The sequence below is a fragment of the Lactuca virosa genome, chromosome 2 (assembly GCF_052849685.1).
Source record: "Lactuca virosa cultivar CGN04683 chromosome 2, Lactuca_virosa_CGN04683_v6, whole genome shotgun sequence".
Lineage (NCBI taxonomy): Eukaryota > Viridiplantae > Streptophyta > Magnoliopsida > Asterales > Asteraceae > Lactuca > Lactuca virosa.
The window spans coordinates 219,971,236-219,989,407 of NC_136427.1; positions in this window are offsets into that span (position 1 = coordinate 219,971,236).

The window sequence follows — 18,172 nt, forward strand, 5'->3', positions numbered from 1 at the left end:
AGGCATTACACTTGTGGTGCTAAAGCTTCCAAGAAGATCAAGATCAAGATCAAGGGAATATCAATTGTTTGCTATAACAATTGAAAGGTATGTAAACCCTAAACCCTAGTTTGTTAATTTCGAAATTAGCCTCTCTCCTCTAGGGTTCTTGTTTTGCAATTCAAAGTTGTATGTTCAATAGTGAAAACATAGATCCAAAGTAGGTTGCATGTGAACTTAGGAATTGTTTTCTGGTTTATTTGTTTTACCTAAAACCCATCAGTGGTATCAGAGCCATTGTTGTTTTTAAATTGAATTGCTACAATTGTTGAATTGCAAATTAGGGTTTATAGCTATTAAACCCTAAAGGCCAAATTTTCGATTTCTAGGGTTTTGGAACAAAGGTTTTTTTTCGAAAACCCTAGCCTCCAAAGAACCCTAATCGAAATTAGGGTTAGGGTTTTGAAAACCCTAGCCTCCTCCCTTGTAAATTTCGAAATTTGCTTATAAGTTTTAGGGTTTCTTGTTTTGGATAATTGTTACTTAATTAGATTAATTGGATAATTATCCTTACCCTAATTTTCGAAATTTAGAGGGATAAGGATTAGGATTAAATTAATTGATTAATTTAATTAGATAATCCTTACAAGATTTAATAATTTGATTAATAGTTAATTAAAAGATAAATATTAAATCTAGTTAGTTGGTTTATTTAAATTTAAATTTAATAGTTTGAATTTCGAAATTTATATAAACCCTTGAAGTTTTAAAATGTTTTAAAACACACCCTATATATGTATTATGATTAAAAGTTTAATATTATATATGTATATGAATATGGTCAGTCAAATCGCTAGTATGCCTCATTCACGAAGCTAATCTATAAGGGGGGTATAAGGAAACTGCCTATAAAATGGTAGTTGAATGGGTGTCCACTCTCACCCACCGCTTCCTTGATTAGTGGAGGGTCGTTAGCAGAACGGATTTGATAGGACAACTACTTCTCATTAAAAGTATAATGATATTAAAGAAAGTACTAGAACATTATTTTCAAAATCCCAACTCTAGTTACTTTAGGGAAAATATGAAAAGTATGCTAATCCATGAAATTGCACATTATGCTTTATTGGTCGTTAGTGGAGCGTGTGTGGTTAACCAGCACACTAAAAGGCACTAATAAAGAGTAGTAATGGGTATCTCATAATTGTCATTTTGATGGAGCGTGTGTGGTTTACCAGCACATCAATAATTAATGATAAAGACAATGAGGTTGCCAAGCACATTTGCATGGTTATTCACATCTTGTTTGTGATCCTCGGCATCCCAGTCACAAATAGAAGAGCATAATCTGAGATTAAAACATGCCATTGAATAGTTTCAATGTATCTCAAAAGAATTAGGAATTTCACTTCGTTTGTTTCGTCTAATGGTGGAATTGGTGAATCGTCATTCACCTACCTTTATGAAATTTGCACTTGGATCTCGGCATCCCATTTCTGAGTTGTGAATCTTCATAGTTGGATCCTAACCTTGATATTATATCTTTGGGTTATTTTATTAAGGTATCTTGAAATCTAACTAAAACTTTTTTTTCAGATGTCTACTCCTAGAAACACTTCTGCTTCGTCCTCCTCCAACCAAAACTTCTCTTTGCTCAATATCTGCTCCAAAGTCGTTATGGATGGCTCAAACTATAACGATTGGATGCGCAACATCAAGATGGCTCTTCGTTTCGAGAACAAAGAATATGTTCTTGAAAAGGAGCTCAAAGAGCTTGATGAGAATGAAGCTACTCCTGAAGATCTTGCTGCCTACAAGAAACATTACGATGATGCTACCAAAGTGGCATGCATCATGGTGGCAACTATGTCCCCAGAACTGCAGAGGTACTATGAGGACTACTGGCCTTTCGAGATGAACAAGGACCTTATGGAAAAGTACCATAAGCGAGCTCGTCAAGAAAAGTTCGAAGTAGTCAAGTCACTCATGGCTTGCAAGATAAAAGATGGGGAGTCGGTTGTGTCACATGTGCAAAGAATGCAACGCTACATAGAGCGTTTGTTCAAGCTCAATATTCACTTTGATGAGGAATTGGCCATTGACATGGTCTTGAACTCACTTCCTGAATGTTATGGTCAGTTTATTATAACTTACCATTTGAACAATACTGAGCAGACCTTGGCCCAATTGCACAACTTGTTGCAGACAGCTGAGGCAGGGATGAAGGGTAAAAGTATACCCTCCACACCTACGAGTGCCCCTGTTTTGGCTATTGGACAGGGAAAGGGGAAAAAGAGGAAAGGTCCTCCCAAGCAAAACTGGAAGAGCAAGGCTCAAGCTGGGTCATCTAGTAATGGCCCAAAGGCTAAGCCCAATGGTTCCACTCCCCATGTTTCTGATCCAAAAGAGGCAGTTTGCTTTTACTGCAACCAAAAGGGGCATTGGAAGAGATCTTGCCCACAATATCTGCAAGATATCAAGGATGGCAAAGTGAAGCCATCTTCGGCAGGTATTTACACTATTTCTGCTAATAACTCATTATCTTCTCGTTCATGGGTCCTTGATACAGGATGTGGTTTTCATATCTGTTCTGATTTGCAGGGTCTAAAGGAAAGTGAGGAGATAGAGCGAGGAAGGATAAACCTGATCATGGGAAACAGAAAGTCTTCACCAGTAACCAAGATCGGAGTTTATCAGCTTCTGCTTAGTAATGATGTTAGATTATATTTAATAAATTGTTGCTATTCGTCTGAGATGACGAGAAACATTATTTTATTTCATGCATTGTTCAGACAAGGTTTTACATATTCTTTTAATGATTTGAATGGTTCAATTTCTGTTTATAAGAATGGTGTTTTTATGTTTGAAGCTTTGCCTTGTAATGGTGTGTATGAAACAGTGACTTGTGTTGATAGCCTAGGAAATAGTGTACTTAATATTGACTTGTCTAATAGTGTAGACAAGGCATGCTTGTGGCATTGTCGTCTTGGACACATTAACAAGAAACGCATAGCCCAACTCCAAAAGGATGGAGTGTTGGAATCATTTGACCTAAAGTCAGATGATATGTGTGAATCTTGTCTTTTGGGAAAGATGACAAAATCACCATTCACAGGGTCTTGTGAAAGAGGTGAAGGTCTGTTGGATCTCATACACACGGATGTGTGTGGGCCCTTCAGATCAACTACAAAAGATGCTAATCGATTCTATGTGACTTTCACTGACGATTATAGCAGATATGGATATATCTACTTGATCAAGCATAAGTCAGAAACTTTTGAAAAGTTCAAAGAGTTTAAGCATGAAGTCGAAAATCAATTAGGCAGAAAGATAAAGATACTTAGATCCGATAGAGGCGGGGAGTATCTTAGTATCGAGTTTAACGACTATCTGAAAGAATGTGGGATAGTCTCACAATTGACTCCTCCTAGGACACCACAGTTAAATGGTGTAGCTGAGAGGCGTAATCGAACCTTGTTAGACATGGTTCGTTCTATGATGAGTCGGGCTTCGCTTCCCATTCACTTCTGGGGGTATGCCTTAGAGACAGCCGCCCACATCCTCAATCTTGTCCCTACAAAGAAGGTTGCCAAAACACCTCACAAAATGTGGACAGGGAAAGTTCCCTCGTTAGCACATATTAAAGTCTGGGGTTGTGAAGCTTTCGTAAGACGAGAGACTCACGACAAGCTAGCAGCTAGAAGTGAGAAATGTGTTTTCATTGGTTACCCAAAGCAGTCTTTTGGATATTTGTTCTACAGGCCTAGTGAAAACGTGGTCTTTGTAGCACGAAGAGGAGTCTTTCTTGAAAGAGAGCTCATATTCAAAGAGGACAGTGGGAGCACTATTGACCTTGAAGAAATTCAAGATTCAGCCAATGAAGGAACCTTAGATGACACTAGCACTCAACCAGAGGAAACAGTTCCTGTTGAACCAATCGATAACTCATTACCTCTTAGAAGATCCACTAGGGTGAGTGTGCCACCTGAGTTGTATGGTTTTCATATTACTTCAGATGGTGACACATTCATAAGTGACAGAACACTGGTAAACTTAGATGAACCAGTCACTTATAAGGAAGCAATGGAAGGCCCAAAGGCTTCCAAGTGGAAAGAGGCAATGGACAGCGAGATTAAGTCCATGTATGACAACCAAGTTTGGAATTTGGTTGATAGTGCACCAGGTCGTAAGACAGTTGGGTGCAAATGGATCTTCAAGAAGAAGACATACATGGATGGAAATGTGCACACATTCAAGGCTCGACTGGTTGCAAAAGGTTTCACTCAAACCCCAGGGGTTGACTATGATGAGACCTTCTTGCCAGTGGCTAAGATTAAATCTATTAGGATATTGCTCGCCATAGCTGCCTTTCATGATTATGAAATCTGGCAGATGGATGTCAAAACTGCTTTCCTTAATGGGAAGTTGGCTGAAGATGTTTACATGAGTCAGCCAGAGGGTTTTGTTGATGCAAAGTTCCCCAATAGAGTGTGCAAGCTTGAGAAATCCATTTATGGATTGAAACAAGCATCTCGCAGTTGGAATCTTTGCTTCCTTGAGAAAGTCAAAGAGTTTGGTTTCTCTAGAAGTGAAGATGAGTTCTGTGTGTATATCAAGGCTAGTGGGAGCATAGTAACTTTTCTGGTGTTGTATGTCGATGACATATTACTCATTGGTAACGACGTTCCAACCTTGAAAGAAGTTAAGTCTTGGCTTGGAAAGTGTTTTGCCATGAAAGACCTTGGAGAAGCTGCCTATATTCTTGGGATTAGAATATTGAGAGATAGAAAGAAGAGACTAATTGGACTTAGTCAGAGCACATACTTGGATAAGGTACTAAAGAGGTTTAGTATGGAAAATTCCAAGAAGGGAGAGCTACCTATCCAGAGCAATACCAAATTGAGTAAGACTCAATGCCCGAGTACAGATGTTGAAATAGATGACATGAGTCGTGTACCTTATGCTTCCGCTGTCGGATCGATCATGTACGCTATGACATGTACTCGCCCTGATGTGGCATTTGCTTTGAGCATGGTCAGTCGCTATCAGGGAAACCCAGGTAGAGCTCATTGGATAGCAGTTAAGAATACACTCAAGTATTTGCGAAGGAAAAAGGACTGGGTTCTTGTGCTTGGTGGCAGTGATACTTTGAGAGTAGATGGTTACAGTGATGCCAGCTTTTAGACGGATAGAGATAACTTCCGTTCTCAGTCGGGTTGGGTATTTTTACTGAATGGAGGAGCAGTTACTTGGAAGAGTTCCAAGCAAAATACGGTGGCTGATTCTACTTGTGAATCAGAGTACATAGCAGCAAGTGAAGCGTCGAAAGAAGCAGCTTGGTTGAGGAACTTCATCGGGGATCTCGGAGTTGTTCCAACCATCCAGGAGCCTATGGAACTGTTCTGCGATAATGAAGGAGCGGTTGCCTTGACAAAGGAACCGAGAGATCATGGTAAGACCAGACATATCGACAGAAAGTACCATTTCATCAGACATAGAGTAGAAGAAGGCCATCTTATAGTAAAGAGGGTGTCATCTGAAGATAACCCAGCAGATCCTCTCACAAAGGGTTTGAGTAGGGCTAAGCATATTCAGCATGCTCGAAGCATAGGACTGAAAGATGATATTAGTTTTAGTAGTTAGATTAGTTTTTGAAACTTGTAACAAAGTAAATGTAATTGACTTTTGGTGATTAAATAATAAAGTATTATTTATAAGTTTGGCTACTACCTTTTGTCAATTGTTTATTATTGTGTTTCATTTTTTCATGTTTTACTTCCTGAATAATGAGATTATTCAAACTCCACAGTCGCTCGTACTCCTGGAAGTAAGTAGTGAATTAAGACTGTCATGAATTGGATTGCAGATTGTCTAAGGATAGACATGGCAATAGAATTGTTGCAACGTTCATGAGTACTCAAAAATTGAGATTTGAGTATTGGATAAACCCTCGCTCAGAGTATTACTTCATGGAATTCATCACGAGTAATACTGAGACGATAATATCTTATAATCTTGAAACGAAGATATATGAGTTGTAATTTACAAGTCGGTTGTGCATTGGTGATACGAAAACACATCAGTAACTTGGTGTTATAAAACGTATTGTCATGCATAATTTGATGAGTAAAAGATACAAGCATATGAGTCAACGTTTATTCGTTCCTTTTGCCCTAACAGGAAAAGCGATATCTGTGGGCCCCTCGATGATTTGGTGTTGACTTATGTGCTGGGCCCAGCCAGGACTAAATTGATGTGTTCAATTAGAAGTCCTACATCATCACAAATCAGGAATCGGGAAACATAGATTCTGGACAAAGAGATTGATTACATTCCATGTCTTATGTCTAGGGATATCTAGCAGAATGAAGGATTATATGATCACTTATCTTAGGACACGTAACTGACTGGGTCAGAGTTCGGCAGTAGCTTTTGGAAGCTACAATTTGCTGGTCAAATTTAGAAGGCATACTAGCAATTATAGTTACAGACTTATCCAAGTGGGAGAATGTTGGATTAGGTGTCTAAGCCCATAACTATAATTGGTATGTACCTGAATTGATAGCAGCACAGTCCTTTTGGGTTGCCCTCAACCTAGCAACTGGACAAGGAAATTATGAAAGGAGAGATATTAATTTATAAGATTAATAAATTAATATATATATATAAATGATTTATTAATATGTTAATGGATTAATATATTAATTAGAAATCATTATGTTTAATTAATTGTTAGCCAGAAATTAATCAGAATTGATTTTGGGGTTAAAAGAATTAATTATAAGGTGCAGGGACTAGTTTGCAATTATCTAATGGTTGAGTGGAAGGCTCTAGAACCCCCTTGGAAGAGGGTGGACGAAATCTTTAGGGGAAACCCTAATAATTTCGTCCATAGGGGCTTGGATAAGGCCCTTGGGTGTGCTTAGGCCCTAAGCAAAGGATAACTAGGGTTTCCCTTAAACCCTAGATCCCTCAGCTATATAAGGAGCCTCCTGGTTCATGTTTTTGGGTGACTCTTTCTTTTGAAGAAACCCTAAGGCCGAGATTTTGCATACTCCCTCTCCCCTCTCTCTTCTACTTTCCTTCTTGCTAGTTTGGGTGTGATTCCATTAGAGGCATTACACTTGTGGTGCTAAAGCTTCCAAGAAGATCAAGATCAAGATCAAGGGAATATCAATTGTTTGCTATAACAATTGAAAGGTATGTAAACCCTAAACCCTAGTTTGTTAATTTCGAAATTAGCCTCTCTCCTCTAGGGTTCTTGTTTTGCAATTCAAAGTTGTATGTTCAATAGTGAAAACATAGATCCAAAGTAGGTTGCATGTGAACTTAGGAATTGTTTTATGGTTTATTTGTTTTACCTAAAACCCATCACTTTATGCACAAGGAGGGCCTCATTCTCGACCAAAATCAGAGCTTTATGACTCTAGAACCCAAGAAGGTTACAGATCTGAAGTTACAACTTCAGATCTAGCTCATATCCCACATTACCATCTCAACCAACCCATAAAAACCCTAGATCTCAACCAAAAGAGGTCTAGAAAGAAAAAGGAGAAAAGGTGACGACTTGATACCTCCAAATGATGCTATTTGAGGTAGATTTCTGATCTCCCACACTTCCTTGCTCCTAGCCTTTTGTTTCCCCAAGCTTCTCTCCTCAAAAGATCTCCTCTCCAAAGCTTTACACACATAAGAATGAACACCACACGAATTAGGGTTTTTTTTCTGAGCTCTCAAGGACTGCAAAGAGGCCAAAGGAGGCTTATGCTTCCTTAAATAGGGTGCAAAACCCCGGGATTTAGGGTTTCATCTGCCAGCTCCTACTCGCCGAGTCCCAATATGGACTCGTCGAGTAGGTCACTTAACACGCGATCCCACCCTGCTGCTACTCGACGAGTAGGTCAACCAACTCGTCGAGTAGAGCTTCACCCAATAAATCATATTTAAACAATACCTAAGAATCGGGGAGTTATAACTCTCCCCCACTTGAACTAGACTTCGCCCTCGAATTCCGTCGGAATAAACAATGCCGGGTAATGCTCGCGCATCTCCGCTTCCGGCTCCCATGTCCACACGGATCCCCTCTGATGTTCCCACTGTACCTTTACCAAAGGTATATCCTTGTTCCGCAGAATCTTCTTCTTCATTTCCAAAATAGCCACCGGCCTCTCCACATAGTTCAGGCGTTCATCGACCTGAATGTCATCCAACGATACCACTGCCTCCTGGTCCATAATGCACTTTCGCAATTGCGAAACATGAAATGTGTTGTGGATCCGGCTAAGCTCCTCCGGAAGCTCTAGCCTATAATCCACCCTGCCAACCCTGGCAACAATCCTGAACGGCCCGATGTAGCGGGGACCCAATTTTCCCCTCTTCCTGAAGCGGATCACTCCCTTCTAGGGTGAAACCTTCTGGAGAACCATGTCACCCACCTGAAACTCCAGCTCAGATCGGCGTCGTTCGGCATAACTTTTCTGCCGACTCTGAGCGGTCTGCAGTCGCTGTCTAATCTGTTGTATCATCTCGGTAGTTTGTAGAACTACCTCTGTCCGACCCATCACTCTGTGCCCAACCTCGCCCCAGCAGACTGGGGTCCTACACTTCCGCCCATACAACAGCTCGAAAGGCGGGGCGCCAATACTGGAATGATAGTTGTTGTTGTAGGCGAACTCTACAAGCGGTAGGTGGGAATCCCAACTCCCACCGAAATCAATGACGCACGCCCTCAACATATCCTCGAGGGTCTGTATGGTCCGCTCACTCTGCCCATCAGTCTGTGGATGGAACGTTGTACTAAAATGCAACCTCGTACCTAGTTCCTCGTGGAACTTCTGCCAAAAACGGGAAGTAAATCGGACATCCCGGTCGGAAACTATGGAAACTGGAACCCCATGGCGAGAAACAATCTCGCGGACGTACAGGTCGGCCAACTTCTCCGCCGACGAACTCTCCCGTATAGCTAGGAAATGGGCACTCTTGGTCAATCGATCCACGATGACCCATATAACATCGAAACCCTTTGCCATCTTTGGCAACTTCGTGATGAAATCTATTGTGATCCGTTCACATTTCCACATGGGAATCTCCAGGGGCTGCAGCTTACCATGCGGCCTCTGGTGCTCGGCCTTAACCATCCTACAGGTCAAGCACCTCTCAACAAACCAAGCGATATCTCGCTTCATGCCCGGCCACCAATAACTCGAACTCAGATCACGGTACATCTTGGTGGCTCCCGGATGAATAGAGAAGCGAGACTTATGAGCCTCCTCCATCACTGTCTGCCGGACCCCTCCGGTCATCGGAACCCAAACCCGACCGTAACGGGTCAACAATCCGCGGCTATCCTGAACAAACTGGGCGCTTTCTCCCTTAATCTTCTCCAACTTCCAGTTCTCTGGTCTCATACCCTCCATCTGAGCATCCCTGACCAGACCCACCAGCGGGGAATCCACCGCTATCCTCATACACCTGGCTGGGGTCGAGGACCCAGCTGACTTGCGGCTCAGAGCATCCGCAACCATGTTCGCTTTACCAGGATGGTAAAGGATCTCACAATCATAGTCCTTGACTACATCCAGCCACCTGCGCTGCCTCATGTTCAGGTTTGGCTGATCCATAATGTGCCTCAAACTCTTGTGATCCGTGTATATGGTACAACGGACCCCGTACAGATAGTGCCTCCAAATCTTGAGAGCGAAGACCACCGCTCCCAACTCAAGATCGTGTGTGGGGTATCTCGTGTCATGCGGCTTTAACTGCCGCGATGCATAAGCTATCACTCGTCCCCTCTGCATGAGGACTGCCCCTAAGCCTGTGATGGACGCATCACAAAATACCACGAAATCCTCCACTCCCTCAGGGAGTGTCAACACTGGCGCCTCGCATAACCGCTGCCGGAGGGTCTCGAACGCCCTCTGCTGCTCAGGGCCCCACCGGAAATCCACTCCCTTCCTCGTTAGACGAGTGAGGGGTACAACAACCTTGGAGAAATCACGAATGAACCTCCAATAATACCCTGCTAAACCCAAGAAACTCCTGATGTCTGAGGGAGATCTCGGAGTCTCCCACTGCATAACCGCCTCCACCTTGGCCGGATCAACTAAAATCCCATCCTGGTTAACGAGATGTCCGAGGAACTGAACCTCTCGTAACCAAAACTCACACTTCGAGAACTTGGCATACAGCCGTTCTCGTCGCAATACCCCCAACAGATCCCTAAGATGCTCCTCATGCTGCTCTTGGGTCTTGTAATATACCAAGATGTCATCTATGAACACAATGACCGAGCGATCGAGCATCGGTCTGCAGACTCGGTTCATCAGATCCATGAACACTGCTGGCGCGTTAGTAAGCCCAAACGGCATCACCACGAACTCGTAATGACCATAACGAGTCCGAAACGCGGTTTTCTCCACGTCTTCCCCCCTCACCCTGACCTGGTGGTATCCTGATCTCAAATCAATCTTGGAAAACCAAGATGCACCCTACAGCTGATCAAAAAGATCGTCTATCCTCGGAAGCGGATAACGGTTCTTCACCGTTAACTTGTTCAGCTCCCTATAGTCAATGCACATCCTGTGCGAACCGTCCTTCTTCCTGACGAAAAGGATCGGTGCTCCCCAGGGTGAACTACTCGGACGAATGAACTGCTTACCCAGCAGCTTCTGCAACTGAGACGACAACTCCTGCATCTCTGGTGGTGCCAGTCGGTACGACGCCTTAGCGATAGGGGCTGCACCCGGCACTAGATCAATCCTAAACTCAACCTGCCTCTCCGGAGGCACTCCGGGTAACTCATCTGGAAACACATCAGCAAACTCCCTAACCACCGGAACCTCTGAAATTGAGAGTTGCTCCCTAACCCGCGTATCTACTACATACGCCAAATAACCGGCACACCCGTGCTGTATATACTGTCGAGCCCTGGCTGCCGAACAAAACCCTAATCCCAACCTGGTGCCCTCGCCATATACTACCAGTTCTCCCCCACTTGGGGTTCGAACCACCACCTGCTGCCTCTCACAGTCGATCATGGCACCGAAAACGGCTAAGCCAATCCATCCCTACAATCACGCATACATCCCCCATGGGGATAGGAATCAAATCTATCGGGAAGGACACCCCGAAAATACCCAACTCGCATCCCCGGTAAACCGAAGAAGCAGAAACCTCGTGCACGTTGGCGATCGAAACTCGCAACGGACACTCAAGATCACCTATCGGCACACTGAACCCTCTAGAGAAGGTCTGAGATACAAACGACCGACTCGCCCCCGAGTCAAATAATACCAAAGCGGGCAAGGAATTCACTAAAAACGTACCTAACCACAGGTACAATCAATAAGCATAACACCAATACAATAACTGAGACAGAGAATAAAAATGTACCAACAACCACATCCGGTGCTGCCTTGGCCTCCTCGGCCGTGAGCTGGAAGGCGCGACCCTGAGCCTTCGGAGGCTCCACCCTGCCTGGCCTCCCATCTCCAATCCTCACAGTGGCTGGTGCGGGACCCTGCGCCGACTTGGCGGCGAGCTGCGGACAGTTGGTCTTCACATGACCAACCTGATGACAATGGTAGCAAATCCTCATATCTGCTGGAGGGGCGGACTGACGGCAGTCCCTGGCATAGTGCCCCTCCTTGCCACATTTGTGGCACCCCCCTCCTGCTCTACACACTCCCGAATGAACCCTGCCACACTTTCCACAAGTGCGGCTCTGCTGACCCCCAGACCGTGCATCTGCGGTCTTAGACCGCTTAGGCGCCGACTGAGATTGTGTCGGTGCCTGATGCTGCTCCTTCTGCTGCAGCTCTATCTCCAACTCACGTCGCCTCGCGGCTTCCTGTAGATCCAGGAGGGTCTCACAACGCTGTGTAGCCACAAACTGTCGTATGTCCGTCTTGAGCATACTCAGATAACGAGTCATCTGAGACTGCTCCGACGCAAACTCCGGTCAAAACATCGCCCTCTCCGTGAACATCCGGGTAATCTCCATCACAGACTCCCCATCCTGTCTCAATGTCAAAAACTCCTGAGCAAGCCGCTCCCGTTCCACGCGCGGAACGTAGCGGGTGCGAAACATATCCCGAAACTGCTCCCAAGTAACAACAGCCCGCTGATCATCAAAATATGAACCTGTCGTCAATCTCCACCAGTCCTTTGCCCCGAGCCTAAGCAGGTTCAGAGCACACCTGACCTTCTGGTCAGCAGGACATGAGCACGTGAAGAAACAGCCCTCCACGTCAGACAACCACCGCATAGCCCTGATTGCATCCTGAGTACCATCAAATGTCGGGGGCTTCGTATTATCGAAGTCCCAGTACTGGAAAGCCCTGCCGGCTCCTCCTCCAACCCCTGCCGCAGTTACAGCCGAAGTGGCTGCAGCGGCTGCTGTCTCTGCCAGAGCTGCATATCGCTCATCAAAATACTCGACCATCGCGGTCTTGATCGACACAAACATCTCTGGTAGCTGCGCTCGGAAAGCCGCAACGACCTCATCGTGCAGAATCTCCCGGATCCTGGCATCCAGCTCCTCAGTCCCCATCTGAACCACGGGCTCAGGTGCTACCGGCACCTCTGGCCCTCCGTCCCCCTGTCCCGACCCTGATCCGGATCCCGATCCTGATCCGGACCCAGCAGCAAAACGTCTCGTCACCACCATACTAAAAAATACGCTCAAGACATCAGATACACAACATATTATCGGGAGACCAAAACTCACAAATCCTAGGGGTTGTGACTTCCTTGCTACGCGTATGGGTCCTGTGCTTCCAGTAGTACGGGCCCATACTACCTTCAACACCTACCCATATTTGTCTCAAGTATCACCACAACTCCCTAATACTATACTCAACATAATGTGCGCTCAACCCTCATTACTAGGGGACATCGCCTATCTCATTATTGATCCCACAACTCTGCACAACTCATACTTCCATGGAACTTCCATCAGCCCCTGCAGCGCTAGTGTATGCTAGTCGCACATAACGCTGGACCCGATAGAATTTCGAATATCCAACCCTACCCTAAGATCGAGTCAGACATTCTCAGGCTATAAGATCTTAACTATACACGGCCGTGATGCATACACTAAACATCTACAGTTATGATGTCAATCCCATATTCAAGAAACCCTAGGGTAATAGGTATCATATAATCAGGCAAATCTATCATGCGATTCCTGAAGATCCCTATCCTAGCACTAGCATGATGTCCTAACATATCAGAATATCAAATAACTGTATGGTATTTTGGGGTTTACTTACAGGCTCCGGCTGATCGTACCCTCTGCATCCTCCATCCTTTCTTTTGAAAACCATTTTTTAAAACTTACTTCCCAAAAATCTCCTTGGTTTGAGACTGGATTCACACGAGTGTTCCTCCAATTCACTCAAACCAAGGCTCTGATACCAACTTGTAACGTCCATAAATTTTACGCCAAATTCAAACTTTTTCAACCATAAATAAAAGTCAAATAGTATTGTTTACAAAATGTTTTCAAATTAATATCCATCAGAGTGTCCCAAAACCATATCATAAGGATGAGGAGCGGTACGGTCACGCCTTCGCCTTGCCATGATCTCCTGAAGTACCTGAAACCATAAACTGAAACTGTAAGCCCGAGGGCTTAGTGAGCTATCCCCAAAATACCAATACCACCCTGACAATACCATATCAGTAACAACCAATCAATCAATCATGCATACTGGGCCATCGGCCTGACTGGTCCGTCCTACCGGGCCTACAGTCTAACTGAATCTATTCATGCATACTGGGCCATCGGCCTGACTGGACCGCCCTACCAGGCCTTCAGTCTATCAGAGTCTATCCCGAGCCTTCGGCATGACTGGTCCGCCTCGTGGGCCTGCAGTCTCCCCGGACCGCTCATAGGGTATGTTGGCCTTCATCACAAAGCAGGACCGCCTCAACCCAACCAATAAGCAAATAACCAAGTTCACATAACTATCATATACAACATCAAACATATCTATCACACTGATCATCAACCATAGAATCCTCTCGTAACGAGAGTACTGACCTAGCAGGTCACTAACATACCAATCCTTACGGATCATAAAGCATAACATACTGTCTACCCTGATTCCGATCTAGCAGACCAAACCATATGTAGCATACCATAACAATAACAACAAAATGGTCGGCCTTGGTGCCGTAGACCCTATCGATATAGTGAGGATGACTCACCTTTCAGATGTCGACTCGAAAGGTAAACTCAAATTCTCGGATCACTTGTCACAGGCTCCACCACCTATGACCATAGTACAATATACTCATAAGTCCTTAACTCTATAAGGTACTCCATAACCCACCAGTCAACCCCTGGTCAAAGTCAAAGTCCTCAGTCAAGGTCAACAGTCCATGTTGACCCCCAACTCGCCGAGTACCCTTGGCTACTAGCCGAGTTCCTCGAAGCACATTCCACTCGCCGAGTCATCGGGGTGACTCGTCGAGTTCCTTCGATTCCCGATTAAACTCTAAGGCCACCCGTCGAGTTCCCTCCTTTCCACTCGACGGGCGCATACGCATGCATATCCTAGGGAAAACTCATCCGACTCGCCGAGTTGTTCTTCAACTCGTCGAGTCTTATGGTGATCTTCATCGGACTCACCGAGTTGTTCATCCAACTCGTCGAGTTCACGGCCATCTTCATGTGACTCGCCGAGTCAAGCTTGCGACTCGCCGAGTCCATTCAGTCCATTTTCCATACAGACTTGTTTTGAGCCAAGCAGCGGCTCCAAATCACAGATCCAAGCTTCTAGGGCATGCTTTTCACGTAAAGTTGCAAACTTTACGTGCATGCATGACTAATAAGGCTCTTAATGCCAAAACTAAGTTCTTAATGGGGCTTTATGCACAAGGAGGGCCTCATTCTCGACCAAAATAAGAGCTTTATGACTCTAGAACCCAAGAAGGTTACAGATCTAAAGTTACAACTTCATATCTAGCTCATATCCCACATTACCATCTCAACCAACCCATAAAAACCCTAGATCTCAACCAAAAGAGGTCTAGAAAGAAAAAGGAGAAAAGGTGACGACTTGATACCTCCAAATGATGCTATTTGAGGTAGATTTCTGATCTCCCACACTTCCTTGCTCCTAGCCTTTTGTTTCCCCAAGCTTCTCTCCTCAAAAGATCTCCTCTCCAAAGCTTTACACACACAAGAATGAACACCACACGAATTAGGGTTTTTTTTTCTGAGCTCACAAGGACTGCAAAGAGGCCAAAGGAGGCTTATGCTTCCTTAAATAGGGTGCAAAACCCCGGGATTTAGGGTTTCATCTGCCAGCTCCTACTCGCCGAGTCCCAATATGGACTCGTCGAGTAGGTCACTTAACACGCGATCCCACCCCGCTGCTACTCGACGAGTAGGTCAACCAACTCGTCGAGTAGAGCTTCACCCAATAAATCTTATTTAAACAATACCTGAGAATCGGGGCGTTACAACCCGATTTCAAATTCAGTTAAACGGGTAGTAATTCGACCCGGTAATCTGGTTCTCCTATAAATATTATTTAACCCATTTCGGACTACACTTCGACATCCCATTGCGGACACCTCTACAACTGAAAATGTCTTCCGTTAACAGTGAAAAAAATGCAGTTTTTATTTGTAAGTTTCAAATTTGTTTCTAATTAAATGCATTTATTTTTTATTATACGTTAAAAAAATGTTTAGTTTACGAAATTATGTAGGTATTATAGGGTTTTCTGAGAACTTTAATATTGTTAAGGCAATTATAGGATTACATAGACTTATACATCCATTCTACATGATATATCGTAATAAAAAACCCTAATTTTTGCTACTCTGGAACGTGTCTGGAATTCAAAAATCAATTCCGGAATAAGAAAATCTTGTCTGGAATACAATGAACTGGGTCTGGAATTTTGGTCCGGAATACCGTACCCGATTTTCGGATTCCGGAACATACATACAAAAATCCTAATTTCGGAATACAATAAAAAATCCTAATTCCGGAATACAATCAAAACCTTATTTCCACTCTGGAACATACATACAAAAATCCCTAACTAATAATTCTTTTGATTGTAGCACGATAGAACATACGTAGCGGTTGTTACTACAATCTGCAGACCTAAACTTGGGCGCGAAATCATGGTGCGTTTACAAAATCGACCAGTTTGTGCGGCGATGTTTAGGCAATCATGTTTTGGTCATTACGTGCACATGTCGACGGGTGTCGAATGTCACCATTTACTATGTCACTATCTTATGTGAAAGGAAGCTACCTTTTAATCCAATTGAACTAGAAGAGCTTTTATTTCCGGTTGGCGAGTATCAGGTTTGCTTTGACAGGAAAGCATTCAGCTTGGTCACCGGCCTACGATTCGGGGATTATTTCCATCCCAGTTCTGATTTTGCAACATTCAGAGAACGTATGTTTCCATTTGTGCCACTTTCATGTTCGATGAGTATGGATGACCTTACAAACGTGTTCAATAACTCACTTCATCAATTAAGCAATGAAGACGTGGTGAAAGTCTCCCTGATGTATATGCTAGAGCAAGGATTATTGGGGAAATACCCGCGACAGTCAGTTACTAATGAACATATGACGCTCGTCTCTAATGTACAAGGTTTAACAGGTATAACAGTTTTTACCCACATTATATCAAAATGATATATATATATATATATATATATATATATATATACTTATTAAGTGTAATTTTTTGACATACGTACCCATGGGGAAGATTGATATGGGATTTCACTTACAAACAGTTGTGTACTATTTTTGATAATATTGAGGACCATTTGAACCCAAATTCGGCAAGAATCGACAGTAGACACAAATATACTCTGCAAGGATTTGTCTATGTATTTAAGGTATGTACACTATGTTTAATAAGAGTTTTTAAACAACAAGTATTGTAACTTTGTTAGCTTGGTAAGTTGTTTGTCATCTTAATTTTGTATATTTGGATCTTCGAGACATTTCCCAACAGTAGTATTGTTGGTTCCCCTATACTGGGTGTTATCCCTCGGGCAGTTGCATACCCTAGGATGAGGCGTTTGCATGCACCTGATTGTGAACGTATTCTCGATGTTACTAATGTATGTAGTTTAGTCCACCTTATAATTTACAAGTTTATATGACATAATTAAGTTACGATTAACCTTTATATATTGTTTTTTTATGCAGCGTCCCCCCAATGAGTTGTTGCAGCTTACTGCGCAGGAGCATGCTGCTAGGTGGTGGATTGAGAGTGTCTAGTGGATAGATGTTGCATATTACGCTAATGTTTGAGTTATGGTTTTCTTTGTTAATGTTTTAAAACAAATGTCTTTTGAAAATGTAGCAAAAACTAGTTTATCCTTAAAACAATATTATGATATCGTACATACATCACTACAGGTTTTTAAAATCAACAGTATCATGCTGTTGGCTACCTTTTTGACTAGTATGTCTACTCTTAGACAGAACATTATTTTTTCCACTTGACTTGGTCCTACTTGAAGGTTCACTTTTTGTTGAATCTGTAGGAAACGGAGCGTCACAATTTCTGCTTGTGTGACCGATCCTTAAGCAACAACTATATTTTTTCTGAATCGGACCTTCACCTTGGGATAGGATACGGTTATTGTTGTTAGATCGTCCGGCTTGTCATTTGTCCATCAATAGTGGCAAAACAACCATGACTTCATTCGGTTCTTCGTATTCAGCTGGAACTGGCATAGGAAACACAACCTCTACATATGTTGAATGATATGTTTCCATTGTGAAGTATAATGACACCCATACACTGCAATGTTGATATCTCAGTTCCTTGAATACCGCCATATCATGAGTACAAGGTATACCCGACAACTGCCATTTCCCACATGTGCAGTGACGACTTTCCAAGTTTACTATACCATTTTTCATTTGATCAGTCACCTCATATCTGCTTTGATCAATCTGGTATACCCGGAAACCAGATGATTTGTTGATCCTCCTATCGATGACCTTCTTAGCATACTCAGTGACATCTTTTTTGCTTTCAGCTATAACAAACATTTACGTATATGATGTCATGCACAGTAAATTACACTACAATTATGATTGAACTATTACAATATAGGGAAACACTTACCTCCAACATTACATTGCTGGCACCACCATTTTTGCATAGTTGCTCGAAAGAAATCATCAACATTG